At 42.2% G+C, this 17914-nt stretch overlaps 1 protein-coding gene across 1 annotated transcript in view; it reads left to right on the top strand.

The window, feature by feature from the left end:
- Positions 1-17914, top strand: part of LOC308059202 (uncharacterized protein C3orf85) — a 64481-nt gene extending 46567 nt beyond the window's left edge. Inside the window, 1 exon segment of the mRNA XM_080376189.1 lies at positions 1-17914. This exon segment is cut by the window's left edge and continues 12313 nt beyond it. The gene's annotated coding sequence lies outside the window, so the exon portion shown is untranslated.

The following is a 17914-nucleotide window of genomic DNA, read 5'->3' as shown; positions in this document are numbered from 1 at the left end:
CATGTTTCTTACAGACAGAAGAGAAAGCAGCTGATATCCAAGCCTTCTTTCTTTTTTTTTTTTTTTTTTTAATATATATTTATATTCAAGGGCACAACTGTATTTCCTTAAAACATGTCAGTGGTAGGAAAGGTCTGTGATTTAGGAGTGACGGCAAAGTCAATGAGTCTTATGTCAACATCCTTTGTCCAAATCTAATTTGATAGTGATGAAAAGGTGTCACTTAGTGATCCCTCTACTTGAGATAAATTTATGGTAAGACACTTGATAGGCAGGTGCTTAAAATAGAAAAGCTTTTCTTATACCTGTGGCAGCATCAGCTGCACTTTTTCTATAGATAAATAGAATACCAATGACATCAGTTCAGACAAATAAATCAGCCCATACTGTTTTGAAGGGATCAATTGATCAAATGGAAAAAAACCCAAAAAACAAAACGCCAACAAACAAACTGAAAAAACTTCTTCCCCCCAGCCTACCTCTTTGCTATCACAGCAGAAACTTCTGAGGACACAACTCTTCCAACAAACCTCATTTCCACCCCAGAGGAACAGCAAGCCTTCTTCACAACACCTCACAGAAGGATGGTTTCAAGCAAGAGGAACATACAGAAAACTAACCTCAAATTACTTACTTGCCAGACTAATTCATGGTGCTTGCTTTCTTCCAAACAGTCACTCCACTCTTGGCCTCCCCTCCAGCCCTTACAACCTCTCTCCAGCTCCGAGGCTCTTTGCAGAAGCAGATAGAAGCCCACTGCTCTTGGTTAGAGACCCTTCACCAACCCACGACCTACCAGGGCTATGACCCCAACAACATGTGCTCAGACACACCTGTATAATAAAGCTACAGGTGAAGGAAGTGAAGCAATTACCATTATTGATGCAGGCTTACCCTTGGCTTTGGAGAAGTGAGAAAGATGCTTTGGCACAAGTGTAGAGGATGAGAGAAAAGCGGCAGTGGAGATGTATCATCACCCGGCCTTGGTTTGTGGTCCCTCCAGCCTTGCCTAATTCTCCTGCAAGGGACACATTGGAGTGTATGAAAACAGAATTAACCCTGTGAGTAGCATTCTTCACCCTGCTCTAAGGAGATACTCTAGAGTTACAGACAGCAGTGGAACTGAGATCAGCTTGAAATGGAGGTGTACTGAAGCTACTGGTGTTGTACTGATAGCTTAAAAAATCCAAACAAGAAAAAAAAAAAGCTCATTTTAAGCTGCTGGACCCAAGCATGGTCTTCACAACCCTTTTATCTTTTCTAGTTGGGGAATGTTCTTTTTTAAGCTGAGTAGTAATTGATATTGAAGGAAGAGCTCCAGGGCATTAACTAGTCCATACTACCTCTCAGGGTTGGGGAGTTAAAAACGGGGAGCGTTCTTCCACACACAGCTAGCTGTGCTCATGGTATGTAGCTCGTCTTTCTGGTCCCTTACACTGATGTCTGTTGGAAAGCAGATGCGTAGAGGGCTGAAACCCTCACTGAAGCCACAGAAAACTGCGAGTGGTCAAGTATATGAATGCCAGGCAAACTATTTGCTCTGACAGTGGCTGCTTTTCCTTCGTTTTTGTCTTCCCTACAAGATTTATTTTTAAAATGGTTTATTTACAGGTTTGACTTGTATATCTAACTGCACCCAGAGAATTCCAGCTCAAAAATTTATGTGTGCTTAGTAATTTTAAGCTCCACACATGAGGCAACGTGTGGAGACAGAAAGAAAGGGGGGAAAAAATGATTCCAAGTATGTTGCCTCTCTGAAGAGCTGCTTTGAGATTGATAGTTTTACTGTGCAGATCCACATCCCATTAACCCTCATAGCAGTAGGCTGCCATTAGGAATTTTGCCCTTCTTTTTTTCCTGGGTTGCCAATGAACTGAGGCCACGTTGCAGAGGGAAGGATGCTGCTGCTGCTTGCCCACCCGTGGCCCTGAGGAAACATCAGGAAGAGGTCAGTCCCACCCAAACCCCACTGCCAACTGTGTTTGTACAGGTCTCACCGATTAGGGCAGAATTTGGCTTGCAGAAAAAGCTGAGCCCTACATGCTGGGGAAAACCGATGGGTTGGCTTGGGGATCTCATAAGGACGTTTGTAAGGCTGGCTGCAGGTGGGGTCAAGGGCAATTGGCTGTTTATATATATATATATATATTTATTTATTTATTTTTGTGAACTGAACATCCCTGGTGTGTGTTCTGGGTCTAGCTGGGATGGAGTTAATTTTCCTCCTAGCAGCCCATATAGCGCTGTGGTTTGAATACCTCTTTTTCAGGGTTGTGCTTCACCCTTTGCCCCTGCCCCATCTCCTTTCCCAGAAGCTGCCCATCACAGACCTGTCTCTCACATCCATCCTACCTGCGTGAGGGCTTCTCTGCAGCATTTCAGGAAACGGATGAGTGCATCAACTTATTTGTGGCAACTTTTTGTAAACAGTGAGGAATGTGCGGCCATATGGAGCTGTGCACTGAGCTAACAGGCTGGTGTGAATCCTTTTCTGGGAAGCTGGTCTCTCTGTCAAGGAAAAGCAAAACAAAAGAGCTCAGCAAATGTGCACCCAGGATTCTCCAGATGATAAAAGCTCAGAATAAGGGGCACTACCTCGCATATGCTGTGTGTAAGCACAAGGACAGTTACTTCAGCATAACTTACACAGAATAACCTGAAGCCTGACAACCCACCACACTGCAGTTTGCTGTCAGTAACTGCTCCCATTGCAAAGGAGGATTTTGGCTATGGAGGGATTTGTCTGAGGTTTTGATGGGAAACCGGAGCTCTCAACCATGGGCAGCCCTGCTCATTTCAAGGAGTGATACCTCATGTGCCCTTGACAATACTTTAGATAGTCTTTTAAGTCTTTTCTCTTTTCTAGTACTTATCAAAGGACTAAAAGATGGCTGCAAAGATCTACAGGGGCACTTGATTAACAGGGGAGAGGAAGACAAAGGATGCATAAATCAAGGAGAAAAAGTCTTTAAAGACAGAGTGAGACTGTAAAGTAACTTGCTCGCACAAAAGGAGATGCCAGTAGTTAAAATTTCATGAAGGGGCTCTGGCTTTCAAAGTTTGGAGGGCAATGTGGAGAGTGTTTCTAATACTTCAAAACCAGCTACTACAATTTAACAAAATAATACTAAAAAACACACTGAAAAAAGAGAATGTTTGGTAAAGACACTCTTACCAGCAGCTATCCAGCCTATTTGAGTCATACCTCATGGCAAACCATCTGACACCACAAAAATCTGCAGCTTCCATTTGCTATCCTTTTTTTTTTCTTTCCCCCTTAACTATGCCATTTCTACATTGGCCTGCAAATTATTTCTGTGACCCCCAGACTGTGACCAGAAAGAGCTGTGCAAATGCTTTAAAAAAATAAATACTTGAGAAAACTGCTTATCATATTAATTATTTCTGGTAAATGCTAAATTATCCTCATACTATTTTTTGAAGAAATTGTACAACAATTAGCAAGTAATGGCATCTTCAGTTGCATAAATCCAATTTTCCAGCATTCTATTGGCTGCCATACAATTCTATGGTCCATACAAATCCTAACTTCTCCCTCTGGTAAAGCACTTCCCTATATTCACCAGACAAAAGTAAATCTTACGAGGTTTGATAGAAAAACTACAATCTATTTTACTTTTAAAATTAGGAGAAGTATTTCTTGGATTTTTTTTTTTTCAAGTGTCTGAATAAGATTTAAGACTCATAGTTCAAAGGAAAAAAGTTCAACCTAGTATTCTCTCACTTTTGTAAAAGCACCCCAAAAGATTGTTCCTTCCTCACAGCCCACAGCTGCAGCTTCTTGAGGTCAAAAACTTGACTATCATATAAATTATATATTTTAATGCCTGGAGAACACAAGTGGATGTCCTTACTAACAATTCTACACTTACTGGTAGGAGTTACCTCCATGTATCAGGGCGCAAATCTATCAGCTTCCAAAATCAGGACCCTCATCTTCATGCTGTGCGGCTCTTTGCCTGTAGCCTAATAAAACTTTATCCAGGCCAGGCAAACAACAGAAAAATATAATTTAAGGAACAATACTGCCTTGACCTGCAAAGAAGAGGGAGTGAGATGGATCTTAATCACCCTCTTCTGCATCTGAGTTCAAGTGCTATGAAGTTATAATGCAAACATTGAACAGTCCTGAATTGAATGAAGTAAAGATAATTCAAGGACAAAAAGTTGTTTGCAGCCAATATAGATATTTGAAATCTTCTCAGTAGTTCTTTAAAAATCTCATTACAAGCTGAAATGGGTATTATTTCTTGTGGTGCTCTTACAATGCCTGAGTTTCTTCATTGTTTCATTATGTGTGTTCTGAATACAGAGATGGGAAGTCCCAGAGATAAACTACAGAACCATGTAGGATACAAGATATCCATAAATAATTATTTGGTTATTTTATTCTCTAAAAAAATGACTCTTGTCTGAAATATTTAAATCTAGATGCACTCCAAACCAGGAACAGTAAAAGGGCTTTGGTGAGTGCTGTAGCATTACAAGAAGGCAGTCACTACTTCTAATTCAAATCTAGTGTTAGTACTTGGCATTTTAATTTTTTTGAAGATGATAGGTAAGCTAGAATATATGGTATGTGAACTCTTTCTTTTTTCTTTATCCCTTATTATGGCTACAAATATCCCAGTAAGAAACAAAGTATCAAAGCTGCATTTTGAAATAAATTGCTGGGATTCACTCATGTATTGGAAACAAACAAACCAAGCAAAACAAACAAGGAAAAAAACCAGCCCAGAAAACGATCTGGTAAGTATATGAAAGCATAGTTTTGCATTACAAAATAATCCTGTATTCTATAAAACAGCAGGATTGCTTTAAAGCAAAAAGGGTGACTAATTTTCTGTCTACCATGGATGCATTCGCAGCTTGTTGTTACTGGTGTACTCAGGTGCGCTGGGTCTGCGGGAAGGTGTTAGTGCCAGGGGGCTACGGGGCGGCTCTGCCAGAAGGTGCCGGAAGCTTCCCCCGTGCCCGATGTCACCGGTGCCAGCCCAGCCGGGCCCAGCGCTGGCCAGGGCCGAGCCCAGCAGCCGTGGTGGCAGCGCCTCGGGGGCGGCGGGTGTGAGGGGGGAAATAAAATCCCCCTGCCCTGGCCAGAGCACGGGGGGAGGCCGTGCGAGAGCCCCAGCCCCCGGGCACCAGGCGGGGCAGGGGGAGGCCAGGGGGCTCCAGGCGCGGAGCAGAGCCCCCCCGGCAGCCCTGGGGAGCCCCCGGCCAGGCGGGCTGGGGCAGGGGGCGAGGAGCCCCCCATGGGGGGCAGGGGCGGCAGGGACAGCTGTGAGGGACTGACCCCGGCCCCGGCCCTGCGCCGCTGTGCGGAGGGGGAGAGACACCGGGGGTGAGGGTGGGCCTGGGGAGACGGGAGGGGTGGGGGGAAGGGGTTTTACTGGTAATAAATTAAACTCCCCAGGTTGAGTCTGTTTGCCCGTGCCGGTAACCACCGAGTGACCTCCCTGCCCCCATCCCGACCCACGAGCTGTTCCGTACCCCTTCCCCCGCCCGCCCAGCTGAGGAGGGCAGTGATGGAGCAGCTGGGTGGGCACATGGGGTCCGGCCAGGGCCAACTCACCACATCACGGAGAGATGTTATGTTTCCTTTGGCCGTACTGCTGAAGGGAAGGCTGTGGTTCGGGAGCCCAAGGGAAGAAAATGGGGAACCTTGTGCCCTGCAGAAGACGGGCTTTGGCGTATCAGCTTCACCTAAGCTCTTAACTGGGACAGGATATTCTGAATCAGTCATTGCAAATTGTGTGACACTATTAATACAAATGTTCTGCAAAGATAATGGCCAGTCCTGCTTATCTGCCATAGTAATTAAAAAGCTCTAATAAAATAATATTGAGATAAATATCAATGCTTTGTATGGTGGAGCTCCTCACAGAAAAGTAATTTTTTTACAGCTTTAGCTTCAACTTGTTACCCATTTTTGAAAGCTAATGCCATGGTAGATTTTAATAATATGACTAGTGCACATATCTATGCTGCATTAATTATAGATTTACAACTCCACAGAAGACTCCCACAAAGAGGGCAAATACAAGAAATATCATCGGAAAGGGAAGTGCCTATCACAACAGCAGCATTTTCATTAGGTTTAACTATTCTTGTCCAGCATTTGTACACTTTAAATTATCGCCATGATTCCTTAGCTCTCCTCCTTCCCTAGAGAGCTCCATGGATCTAGCTGACACTCTTGTAGGACTTACTGCTTCTACAGAATACTAAACAAAGATCTAAATAACTTCTTTACTCTGGCATCCTAATTAGGACCATATGAAGTTCCATGCTCTCAAGTCATAAAGTCTAAAGTCAATGGAGAACCAGAATGGAGTTTGCTACATTCACATGAGCAGTTACTTGCTTTTTTTTTTTTTTTTTTTTTTTTTTTTTTTTTAATATGGCTTTCTCATTCTGTGTCAGATTTAGTGCAAATCCCTGCCAAACCCAAATTTTTGCAAAAGACTCCATAATCAGATGGGAAGATTTTTGATGGTACCACAGGACTCTTCTGACACACAGTCACCTTTGCCTAGGAGACTCCTGTTGCTAGAAAGCCTGGAAGCTTTAATTTTGCTTGGCTAGTTCATGAGCAGAGCAGTGGCGGGGAACAGAAAGAGGCATTAGGATACACAGGGAGGGGGGGGGGAGAAAACATAATCTCGATGCCAGCAAGAACAAACTGCTGATATGACTGATCTTAAATCTTCTTCCTAGGTGGGAGACTATAACAGAAAACAGCTGAGATTTTCACCTTGGAAAATACTAGTGAACTGGAAAGGGTATTAGAAAAAATTAAAAACACTAGAAAAATGAATGCAGATTGTACTTTGCTGATACGGAAATATGAAACAGCAGCAATTAATGTGTGTCTCTACTGAAGTTGCTGATTTCTTTTCTCACTTGCAGTATATTACCTAACCAAAGATATCACAGTTAAGGAGAGAAAGGACATTTTAAAGAAAATGGTATTTGGCCAGGGACCAGCGACAAGATAGGCTACTACCCTAATTCCTGGTGTGAACCTAAATACACATCTGGTTTGTCATCCTGGGGTTCGATTTGGAAATAAATGCCAACACAACTCTGTTCTCTGTGAAATCAGATCTGTTCTTTGGGTTAGGTTGAAAATACAGAAAGTGGAATGAAGAACTCAAATGTTTCTATGAAACTTAGTTATCTTACAGTGAGCTCTATTCATAAGAGACACCGGAAAAGTTCAAAATGTTGAGAACACAACCCTGAAATTTTGTGCATGTGTTTTTGAAGGCATAGAGTAAGCTAGTTCCACAGTACCAAAGTTGGGGTATATTAAGGACCATGACACCAGAAAAACGACTCAATTCATAAACAAGTTTTTAATTTAAAATGATGTTGCAATGACATGCTGTAAGCAGTGGTAGGGTTTTAGGTCAGGAAAGAGCAGCTGAAGTTTTCTTCCCAACAAGGTTTCTTTTCATCCTCAAATGTTTTTTGAGGGCTTTTAATTCATATGAACCTAAGACTTTGCAAAGCTTTCCAGTTTGATGGGGGGCGTTAAGAGGGATGAGCATTACGTGTAGCCACAGCTCAGAGTACTCTCTATGCAGGTACCTGGGCCAGTCACCAGCAATAAGTAGAACAGAGTGAAGCCTCTCTATCAAAATCTGCCAATTTCCCAGGCTACGTCTGCTGTTGTGCCTGTCTCTTTTTTCAAGTGAAAATTCTGTTATGGACTGATAATTATCTACAAAGAGCATTAATACTGGACTATTTCAGGAAAAAAAATGCAATGAAGTTTTAAAAACAGCTCTTACCAGCAATTTATAAGAAGGAAAAATTTAGGAAGTTTCTGGCTAGCCCTAGCTGTAGTGACAGTTTGCAAATACAAGAAGTATCCTCTGGGAAACAGAAGACGTGAAGATCAGTCTGCATATGCAGATAGTGGATTAGAGTGTTGTGGTTTTTTTTACTCATATGGACCTCCTGGATCATGAAATCCAGTTCCCAGACATGCACACGAAAGCACCGACACCCTAATGAGGTTCAGCATGTACATCTGAAGCCCATTCACAAAAGTGAACAGAAGGCTGTACATTCCACCACCAGACCATTCACAGGAAAATGGGCAAGAACTCAAAACTCAGATAAAACATAAAATCTCACTTTGGTGTTAAGTAGCAGGTATAACAGCTCTTAACTGACTTCATTTTCATAGGCTGCAGGTTTTTGGTGGTGCAGACAGGCCTACATTGCGTTACAAGATAAATACAGTCTTGAATTTCTACCATCATTCACTCCTCATAACTCTGATTACTGCCCGAAACGTACATTTGCAAAATCTAATTGGTGTAAACTTTCTCACATTCCTTCTCCTCACACTGTATCTCCATACAATCTCACTGTGATTCTTCCCCAAGGTAAATTCATACTATACATGCACAAAACCACAATCTACAGCTGAAGCAACCACTGATTTTGTATGGTTTTTGTATTTTGGACTAGCCTTGCACTCTTTATGTGTTTGCCCAGAGGTGTATTTTACCTGCTGTGTTCTTCCCTGCACCTCTAGCATTAGAAGACTAATCACATTAGACACAACGGATGCACGGTCCTCTGCTTTGTCATTATTTTGCCGGCAGAAAACAGTGAACGACAGCTGAGAGATCCTTAAAGGCTTCCATTAAGCGCTGATCAAATGCTGGCCTATTTTTCACATAGGTGAGTCTATTTGTGGAAAATAAGAAATAGAAGTAGCACAAATCGAATACAGATAAGCTGGAAATATTCCCTGATATGATCAAACCCAGCTGTGTTTAAAAGGAAATGATGCAGGTCTTATCGGCTGCGATTTTGAGACGGATAAGCAGTATTCATCCCTGTATCTTCCTAAGTTCATTAACCGTTCTGTAGGGTTATGCACACAAGTCCCCGTGCTCAGACTTGAAAGGGCATGGATAACCAGCCTCTTAAAATATATACACTAATGTGTATGCAATGAAATATGTACGCGTCAGTTGCCATCCTGGCTGTGTTGTTGCTATCCTCTTTGAAAGCCATCACGGCGTACCTCACAGGCGGTGCCTGGCTTCAGCCTGCTGGACTGTGCTTGTTTTTACGTGGGTTCCTCCTGCTCCAGGACTTCGGGAGCTTTGGAGAATAAGATTTGGAGAATAAGAATAACAGACTGTCCCTCATCATGCATACAGGGACTTTAAAGGCAAGCAGTACCTTTAGGCACCAAGGGAACCAGGTTTACTGATAGTCTGTTTAAAGGACTGACAAATTGCTCGCAGGGTTTACAAAGCAAAACCAAGAGGAAAATAAAAGTGAGTATAGCAGATGAAACACGGATTATTTTCAGACTGTTGAACTTCACAAAATAAAATACATGGGTCCTGACTGCTCTGCATTTGGAACTCAAGATAAGTGTATTTAAAAAGTAAAGGGGCAATGACACGGAACAAAATTGCTCTTTTGAGCTCCCATTGTGCAAAACGGTCCCAGTGCTCCAATTGCACTGGAAAGGCTCAGAGCTTTCCTTTCCTCCAGAACATCTGGGATGGGCTCATTGTTTTAAGAAACACGTCATTATTGCCAGTTTCAGTTGAAACGCGTTTTGCTTCCAATCCCCATTAGTAAGAGGAAGGAGGAAGGAGGAAGGATCACAGAAAACAGGCTTGTGATGGAAAATTAAAAGGAAATAATTTTGAAGGGGCAGCAAAGAGGAAGACAATTCATGAAGAATACTCCAGGAATAGCTCCACACAAGGCGCCCTCTTGAAATTAATGAAATTGTTGTACATGCCCGTAATTATTTCCATTCACATGGAACAGGTCCAGCTGCTTTCAGCATCATCAAATGAGAAGCAGAAGGAAGCAGAAGAGAAAACAACCATATTTTGTTATGTCCAACAGTTAAAATCACTGGATAGCAAATAAATTATGCTAAGCACAATTAAACACAGAATTAACAGTAATCATTGGTAACATAACACAACAAGACAGCTGAGATAAATGAGAAAGGGCTTGCATTGCGTCGTATTAAGAAACTGAATGATACGTTGCCAAGATACATGTTTGCAGAAATATGAACCTGAGGTCAAATAACTGATTGGCTTCTAGCGGTATGTGTATTCATCTACGCCTTGTTTGTGGCTGTTTCTAATCCCTTCCCCTGGTTTTGTGTGTGCTGGAAAAACTCCTACTCTTGTAATAACTACTATTTTAGCATGACTGGGGACAGGAATGCTAGTGCAAATCTGGGCTCAGGGGGCTGATGTTTAGTTATTACTGAGTGGGTTAGACTTCCCCTGCGCCAGGTGAGAGATGGCACGGCGACAAATAGGAGCTGCCACTCTGCTTGAAATCCCTCTGAACCTTGGAGGGCTGCTAATGACAGCAAAACAAGAGGGAAATATATATCCCCAAAGCAAATTCAGTCAGGGCATGCCTGCACTGTACCTCATGAGCAGATGCAAGCTTGGTCCATACATGCTCCAGAGCGTTGTGCAAACAACTCTAATCCAAGAGCCGCACGTGCCGATTAAAACAGTCAAAGGGCTGGGCTGGTAGATGTTTGGCTCCTCAACAGGTCTTAAAAGCTTGGACCTGTGAAAACAGTAATATAGACATTCAGCTTTGGTCAGTTTGAAGTGCAAGCACAGCAAATGCATGTAAGTCTGAAAAGTACCATTTAGACCTTCTCACAGTTACAGCTACATTAGCTTTCTAAGGTTCAGGTGCTTGCACTTGCTAAAAAAACCCAACCACCTTCTTCATCTGTTGCTATAACAACTCTCTTGCCTTTCTACTCAGCAACAGTATTGGCCCAGGCTTTAGTCTTGCTATTTATTTTATTGCATTCTGTGCTGTCTTTCAAAGACATTTTAACTTGCCATGGTGAAAAAGCAAACTATCCCCTCTCACTGGACAACCTCGTGTCAGCTGTGGAAGGCGATCAGAGCACATCCCAGCTCCCCTGGGGCCCTGGGGGAGCTGTGCCCAGGTTTCCATTGCATGGCAGGGTTGATCACCCAAAACGCTACAGAGCTGGGTTACTGCCGTAGCATGCATGCAGGTCTGGAAGTTGGGGATTACTCCTGGGAGCTACAATAAGTAGACACAGCGTCTGTGCACCTAACATGCCAAAAAGATGATATGGATAACCTCTAACATCACCGTGTTTACAAGCTAGCTGGCGTGATGCTTTTGCTTTGCCTTCTTCAGTTGCAGTCTTTCCTGTTCAATGCAAGAAAAAAGGCTCCAGCTTTCCAGGACAAAGCTCTTGAACATGATCGTGCCACAGGCAATCCTTGAGGATGTAATCGAGCATCTCTGGGTTAGGAGTGGATGGGGAATCAGAGACCAATTATGTCCACAACCAGGCCCACTGCTGGAGCCTGTGGGATTTTCCTCTGAGGGTGAAACAACACGGAGAGGAACCGCAGTCCAGCTTTACTGCTTCGTTAAGTCTCCACCTGTTGCTCTCATAGGAAATAGAAGCACCCTTGAGGCTCCGACCTTCAGCAGCATTTTATTTTCTGTGTCAGACATGGGAGTTCATTCTCTGTTTCAAAAGAGACCTATGCCATGGGCTTTCCATAATCTTTGAAGGATAGGCCAGATTTAAAAACTGATTTCTGGCTCCTGATACCAAAAGACAGGCAGAAGATTTCCATAGTAGATGAGAGGATGGAAGAGCAGGTCTGAAGGAGAGTAGATAAGCAGGGTCACGGTGTAACTGTTTCCTTGAGGATGCCCATTTGGCCCTCGCCTATAGATTTCACTCAAAAAGAGGAAGCCTAAATCTATTTGGTTTCTGCCTGCTCTCTTTTCTTCTAAAGAGTAGCTGACAGGTGGAGACCAAGCCAAGAGAACACAGTCCGTGCACTAACCATTAATGGAGACAAATGCCAGGTGTAGATGTCAACTGCAATTTTTCATTCCCTGCTGATAGCAGAAGGTTCCACAGAGCAATGCCAAAATGTTAGGGTAGAAAATGCACTTATGGCTTCCCTAGTCCTTTTGTGACTTTTTAAAAAGCTTTTTGTTTCCAAAAAGTGATTGCTTTCTGGTACTTCCATTACTCCATGTGGCTTTGTCACAGTTGATCTTCATTAAAACTGAAGACGCTATGAAAGAAGTCACAATTTTATAGTAAAGGTAATTGTTGTGTAGTCCGATCCAGAGCAAGTGCCAGCATGCAAAATAACAGCATGCACTCACACATGCTGTGTAGCGTTAGACAGTGACACAAACAGCAGCGTATTTCCCAGTTTGTTTTGATTTAGGAATTACGGTGAAATCATCTTCTGATAGAGGCATTTTTCTACAAAACAGACATGAGCAGTGTCACAGCCAGAACAGAGACTTCAATTCACACAGAGGAGAGCCTGGAAACCTTTCAGGGTTTAGCATGGATAAGACCGAAGTTTTACTTTGCTGACTTCTTCAAGAGCATCCTTTGCTGGAACCATCTTTTTATTTTTATTCATGTTTTTGTGATTCAATACAGTTCTGCTTTTGTGGAGTGAAGGGGACCCTGGAATCGCAGATGTTTCTGCTTCCGCTGTCAAATGGGGCTTTGCACTGACAGTCCCTACAACCGTGTATATCTGACAAGGTTGCTGCCATAGTCCAATACTGTATGTTGATCAACCTCCTAACGAAGGGAAGAGAGAGCGATTTAAGTCCACCAAAGTTCTCTCGACAGTTGTCTTTGGGCATTACTGCTCCGTCTGCATGAAAGCCTCAGCTATGGTTTCCCTCAGCGGTAAGATTGCCTGAAACCCACTGACTGTCATCCCAAATGGCTGATTAACAGAGTATCTGTTCTAAATCAGCAGCCGCTAATGGAAGGCATGTGCTCATTTAATGGGTATTGTTTGCCTGGAGTATATCTGTCCATTTAGTCGCTGGTAATAAAACGCAATGTTCAATGGTCTGAGACATTTCACAGTGAAATGTGCTTGCTGAGAGGCTGGGAGAGCAGGGGAGCCAGGGGAAGGTGTTATGTCCTTAATGAGTTTAAGAGTCAGTCACTTTTAGGAGACAGCACCTGGTCTGTCAAAACTTATATTAGGCTTTCCAAAGGGGGTAGATGTTCCGTAATCATTTCCTGGGGGAAAGAAGGGCTAGATCCTTCCTTTACTAGCTTAGTGTATGCTTAATGGCTAAGGAAAGGAGAGGCAGATTTGAATGTAAGTGGAAACCCAAGAGACTCCAAGGAACTAGATACAAAGTCTAATTCAATTGGCTTGGAAGGTCCTGCATCCACTGGTATTCATGAGCACACAGGAAAATAACACGTTCCTGAGCATTTGAGCCAAAAAGCAGTACAAACAGGTTGGCTAATATAGAAGGGGATATTTTTGATTGGTTTTAGCATGAACTTATTAAACAGAACAGCTTCCTTTTTACTCCGTACGCATCTTTTGCCAATATTTTAAATGATGCTTGTCTATTCTGGGCTTCGTAAACAAACTTCTATTTGCATCCATCTGAACTCGACCTGAGTTAAAGGTGACTCCTGGGTACTTGTTTGACAGCAAGGCACTCCTCAGAGCATCGTGATGATCCTTCAACAGTAGCAAGCAAACAGTTTCTTGAGGGGCTCTGAGGAGTAACAAACTGTGCCTCCCCTGAACTTGTGCAGGCTGCACTTTGCACAGATATTACCATATTCCTGTTGACAGTAGAGAGAAGGACAAATAATGAGTATTCTAGTAGAGCTCTACTAAAGGTTATTATTAACAAGTCATGCACGATGACTGTGGAGAAAGAATGTCAGGGAAATGATGTTGATTCTTCATCCAGCTTTGCTTTTAGTAAATTCACCAGGTCTGCAACATAACAAGTTAACTCTTTCAGCTCTACTGTGGAAAACTTTGGTCAGATAAGGTATAATACTATAGCTGTGGATGCTATAGGCAACATTAAGATAAAAATAACGTGAGTTTGGCAGAAAATTTGTCACAGATGTGTACCAAGCAGAAATGACACAAATGTTGTTAGTAAACAGCATTATCTCAGCTTCTGAGAAGCAGTTACACCCACACACATATCTGTTTTTAAAGTCCATAGTCATTTAGAATGATCTGCTTATAATCCTTGAGTCAAAGAAGTAAGTACCTGTGAGAAAGAGGAAGGAAAAGACAGTTGTTCTGGTGAGAGATAAGCTTGGGTTATGACATCATAGGAGTGAAAAAGGACTAAGACCTTTAATACTATTGTCTTCATTTTGTAAAAAATAAATACTTATAAAACTAATTAAGCAATGAGATAGATCAGGATTTAATGATGGCATCTTGCCCTTGACTAAAACAATTTCAATTTATCTCAAATTGTAAGTGCCTATGTGAAAAGTCATTAATTTAGGTCTAGCATTGATGTAGCAGTTGAGCAGACCAAATGAAATTCACACTTGAAAGTCATAGTTACCTATGTGTGTTTGGTTAGCGAGGACAGCTTAGTAACCAGCCTGAATAATAATAATTGCACCTTGCCTGCAGTCAGCTCATTGTCTCCAAAGAATTGCAGATTTAAAATTTTCTGCTTTGTTAATCAGAATTCAGAATGGTTACCAAGTACCCACCCAAGAGTTACCGATACAGTCCATAAATGACAGGTCAATTAAGAAGGCAGCATGAATTCCTAGAAATGCTGGAGAACAAGGGGTGGATAGAATATATTACAAAGCAATTGTGAAAATGACTTAATTTTTGAAACAGAAAATCAGAACGGAGGACAAAGAGGTAGGGCAGCACAGAAAAATAAAGATCAGCCTATACTGCCTGTATTAAATACTTACCTCCTACTGGAGCTAAAAACCTGTCAAATTCAAAGGTGGGGTGGGGATGGGGGGAGAAATTCAAAGGTAGGAGAAAATGTGTGAGTTGGTAACAGCATCTGAAAGCATCACCTGGTTTTGTGTAGCCAGAGAGGATTTATTTAAGTTGGGATGATGGGACCATAAGAAAACAGAAAGCACAGGGCTGTGAAGAATCTACTGAACAGCCTGAAAGAAACAGTACAGATGGATCTAGAGATCACTGGCATCCAGATGACAGCTTCAGAAAAAGGTGGTACATTGGCTGCAGATATCAGCCGTTGTCCTCCCATCGCAGAGGTACACGTTATTACTGCCACCTTCTCCATCACTGGTACCAAAAAAGGCAAAGTGGGATCGGACTGGGCCAAAGAAAAAGATTGTCCAGACTCATGCAATGTGAGCTGAGTGAAGTATTTCTGGCAAATAAAACCTTCCAAAATATGAAGTTTTGAGCAGACCAAAGCACTGCATGAATTTAACTAAATTCCAAATATATTCCAAACAGGATAAGTGGGGGGAGAAAAATACACCCCTCCCCACACACACCCCCAATTTAAAAATAATTGTTTTCAACGAAGTGCTGTGATAGGTAATTTTGTGTTTAGAAATAAGAATTTTCAATTTTGTTACTGAGATCAAATAATATTTTGGAAAAGAAAATAAACAACACAAACCTTAGAACTGTAAGACAGAGCAAAACACTGTTTCTAGTCAAACAATATGTTTGGACTTGTTTTGATAATTCAGCCTCACTTTTTTTTTTTACTTTTTATTTTTTTTTTTTACTTTGCATTCCCAAACTAAATTTAGATATCAAATACTGTGATTTAAGAAAATTGAAAGAAAATACACTGGAATGAGCTTCAGAGTCATAGCCCTCGTGCAGCTGCAAGCCTGAGTGAGGAAAGGCAGACTGCAGACTTCCAGCAGCCCTTGGGAGAACTCTGCAAGCAGAATTAAGGATACTGCCTATGTACTGCTCCGAAACTGAGGTAGAGGGATAACCCTTGGTGTGTAGCAGTGCTCCCTGCACCTTCATCAGCCCCAGGAGGGAACCAGTGCCTTCCAAGCTGGTGAAGTTCTGCCACTGCCTTGAACAGCAAGCAAGCAACTTACCTGATACACACGGTGAGGAACCTTCTGTGCTCATCCAGCGCTAAGTAGGGTTAAGTAAAATATAAATCTGTTTCAACCTGTTTCTCCTGTAGCATCCAGAGTGGTCCAAAGCCACAGATCAAGACTGGTAGATCTAGTTAAGAATCTGCAGGCAGGGGCTGGATGACTGCAGAAATAAAGGTTTGTCATTTTTCACTTTTCAGCCTATAAAATGGAAACAAAACCACTTGAGTTTTATCAAAATAACATGCAGTCTTGATAAGGCACTCAAAGGCACTACAGTAACCACAGGCACTGTAATAACCATATAAATACCAAGACATGAGTAAATATAAAGGTATCAAGTTGGCCAGAGTGTGCCTTTTCTCTACATGACAGAACAGAAATTCTTTTAACATGGACGTAATTAATGAACTGTTGAATTATTAACCGGTATGAATGTGCCAAAGTGATTAGTTCATTATTAAGGTTTCCATCCTTGCAAAATTATATAAAATACCTCAATAAAATAATTTTGTACTTTCAACCGAACTTATTAAAGAATAGGTTATAACAGTAGTTGCGTAGTAATGGAAGAATAATCAGGTATGCTCACAAAAATTCTAGAATAAAGGAACAAGAAATGTTTCATGTGCGGCACTATTACCACAGATTCAGTTTCTCAGTAAAAGCCTGACTGAAAATGTTTGCAAATCCAGCATGGAAGTATCTCTACCAGCCTCAGTTATCCTGTCTATACACAGTAAATACTGTCCAATTAAAGTATCACAGTCTCTTATTTAGGAATATAAATTTTGACTAAATGATAATATTTCTGGCAAAAGGTAGACCATGAGTAGTACACTTTTGCAACAAATAAAAACAACAACAAAATAAAAACATCCAAAACAACTCAACACCTTTGAGATGGTTTAATTAAACTGGGACCCAACTGCAATTAATTTGTTCTCTGTCATCAGCTCAGGTAGGAGCTCTAAAGAAAGACAATATGTCAGACCTAATTGTGCCTTATTTAATGTGAAAATAGCAATAGACTCTCTAGGGGGTCACCAGAGCAGTAAAACGACCTTTTATTACTTCAGCAGTCTCATTCCACCACTGCTTGGGGAAATGCCCTACCTCTGCTCCTTGGCTCTTGTCTCAGCTTAACACCTGTCCTGTGCAGCAGGCACAGAACCACGCTGAAATATCTACCCGCAGAGTTTTAAGCATCCCTCTGACCCCCTCCCCCGCACTGGCTGCTGTCAGAGAGAAGATGTTAGCTTAAGTGAGCGCACCTTCTTGAATAATAATACCGGCCAAGAAGGTTCCTAGGGAGAGGAAAAGAAGAAATAAGAGAAATATCATCCCACCTCCCCAACAGCTTGCCTCCTGAAGGAGTGCTGGTGAGGAAAAGGTACCCAGATCTTCCACTAGCTGTCACCCAACCATGATGTCATAAGATTAAGGTCATCATCTGACATCACAGGCATAGGATGCTGTGCCTCAGTTTCTTTCGTTCCATGTATAGGGCCAGAAAAGGTGCGGTGACAATAGAGCTGTCATCATAGCAAAGGGGCTTCTGGAAGGGAGAAGAGCCCAGGACTTACCTGAGCAGCAAGAAGGTCCAATTTATTGGCATTTCTCCAGGAGTCAAGATGAGTGGAAGGCATGGGAGATGGACGCAAGCAGAGCAGGGAGCCTAGCAGAACGAGAGAACACCAGGTTTGTCACTTATGGCTGCAACTGCAAGATGATTTCAGGAGGTTGAAAAGTTCTTATTCTTATCAGACCGTGACTTCCCAAGCAGGGAGAGCATTCCAGGGCATCTCACGCGTGGGGCAGTGGTGTACGCTATAGGACTCTCCCACCCATGTGTGATATACTGTCACATGGCAGTGAAATCGACTCAGGTTTTAGGAAGAACATCTGGGAATTTCAGAGACGAGTCAATAAAAGCGAAGCATGCACTGCAATATGTGGGCA

The sequence above is a fragment of the Falco punctatus genome (assembly GCF_963210335.1).
Source record: "Falco punctatus genome assembly, chromosome: 2".
Lineage (NCBI taxonomy): Eukaryota > Metazoa > Chordata > Aves > Falconiformes > Falconidae > Falco > Falco punctatus.
This window is presented reverse-complemented; position numbering and strand designations above follow the sequence as displayed.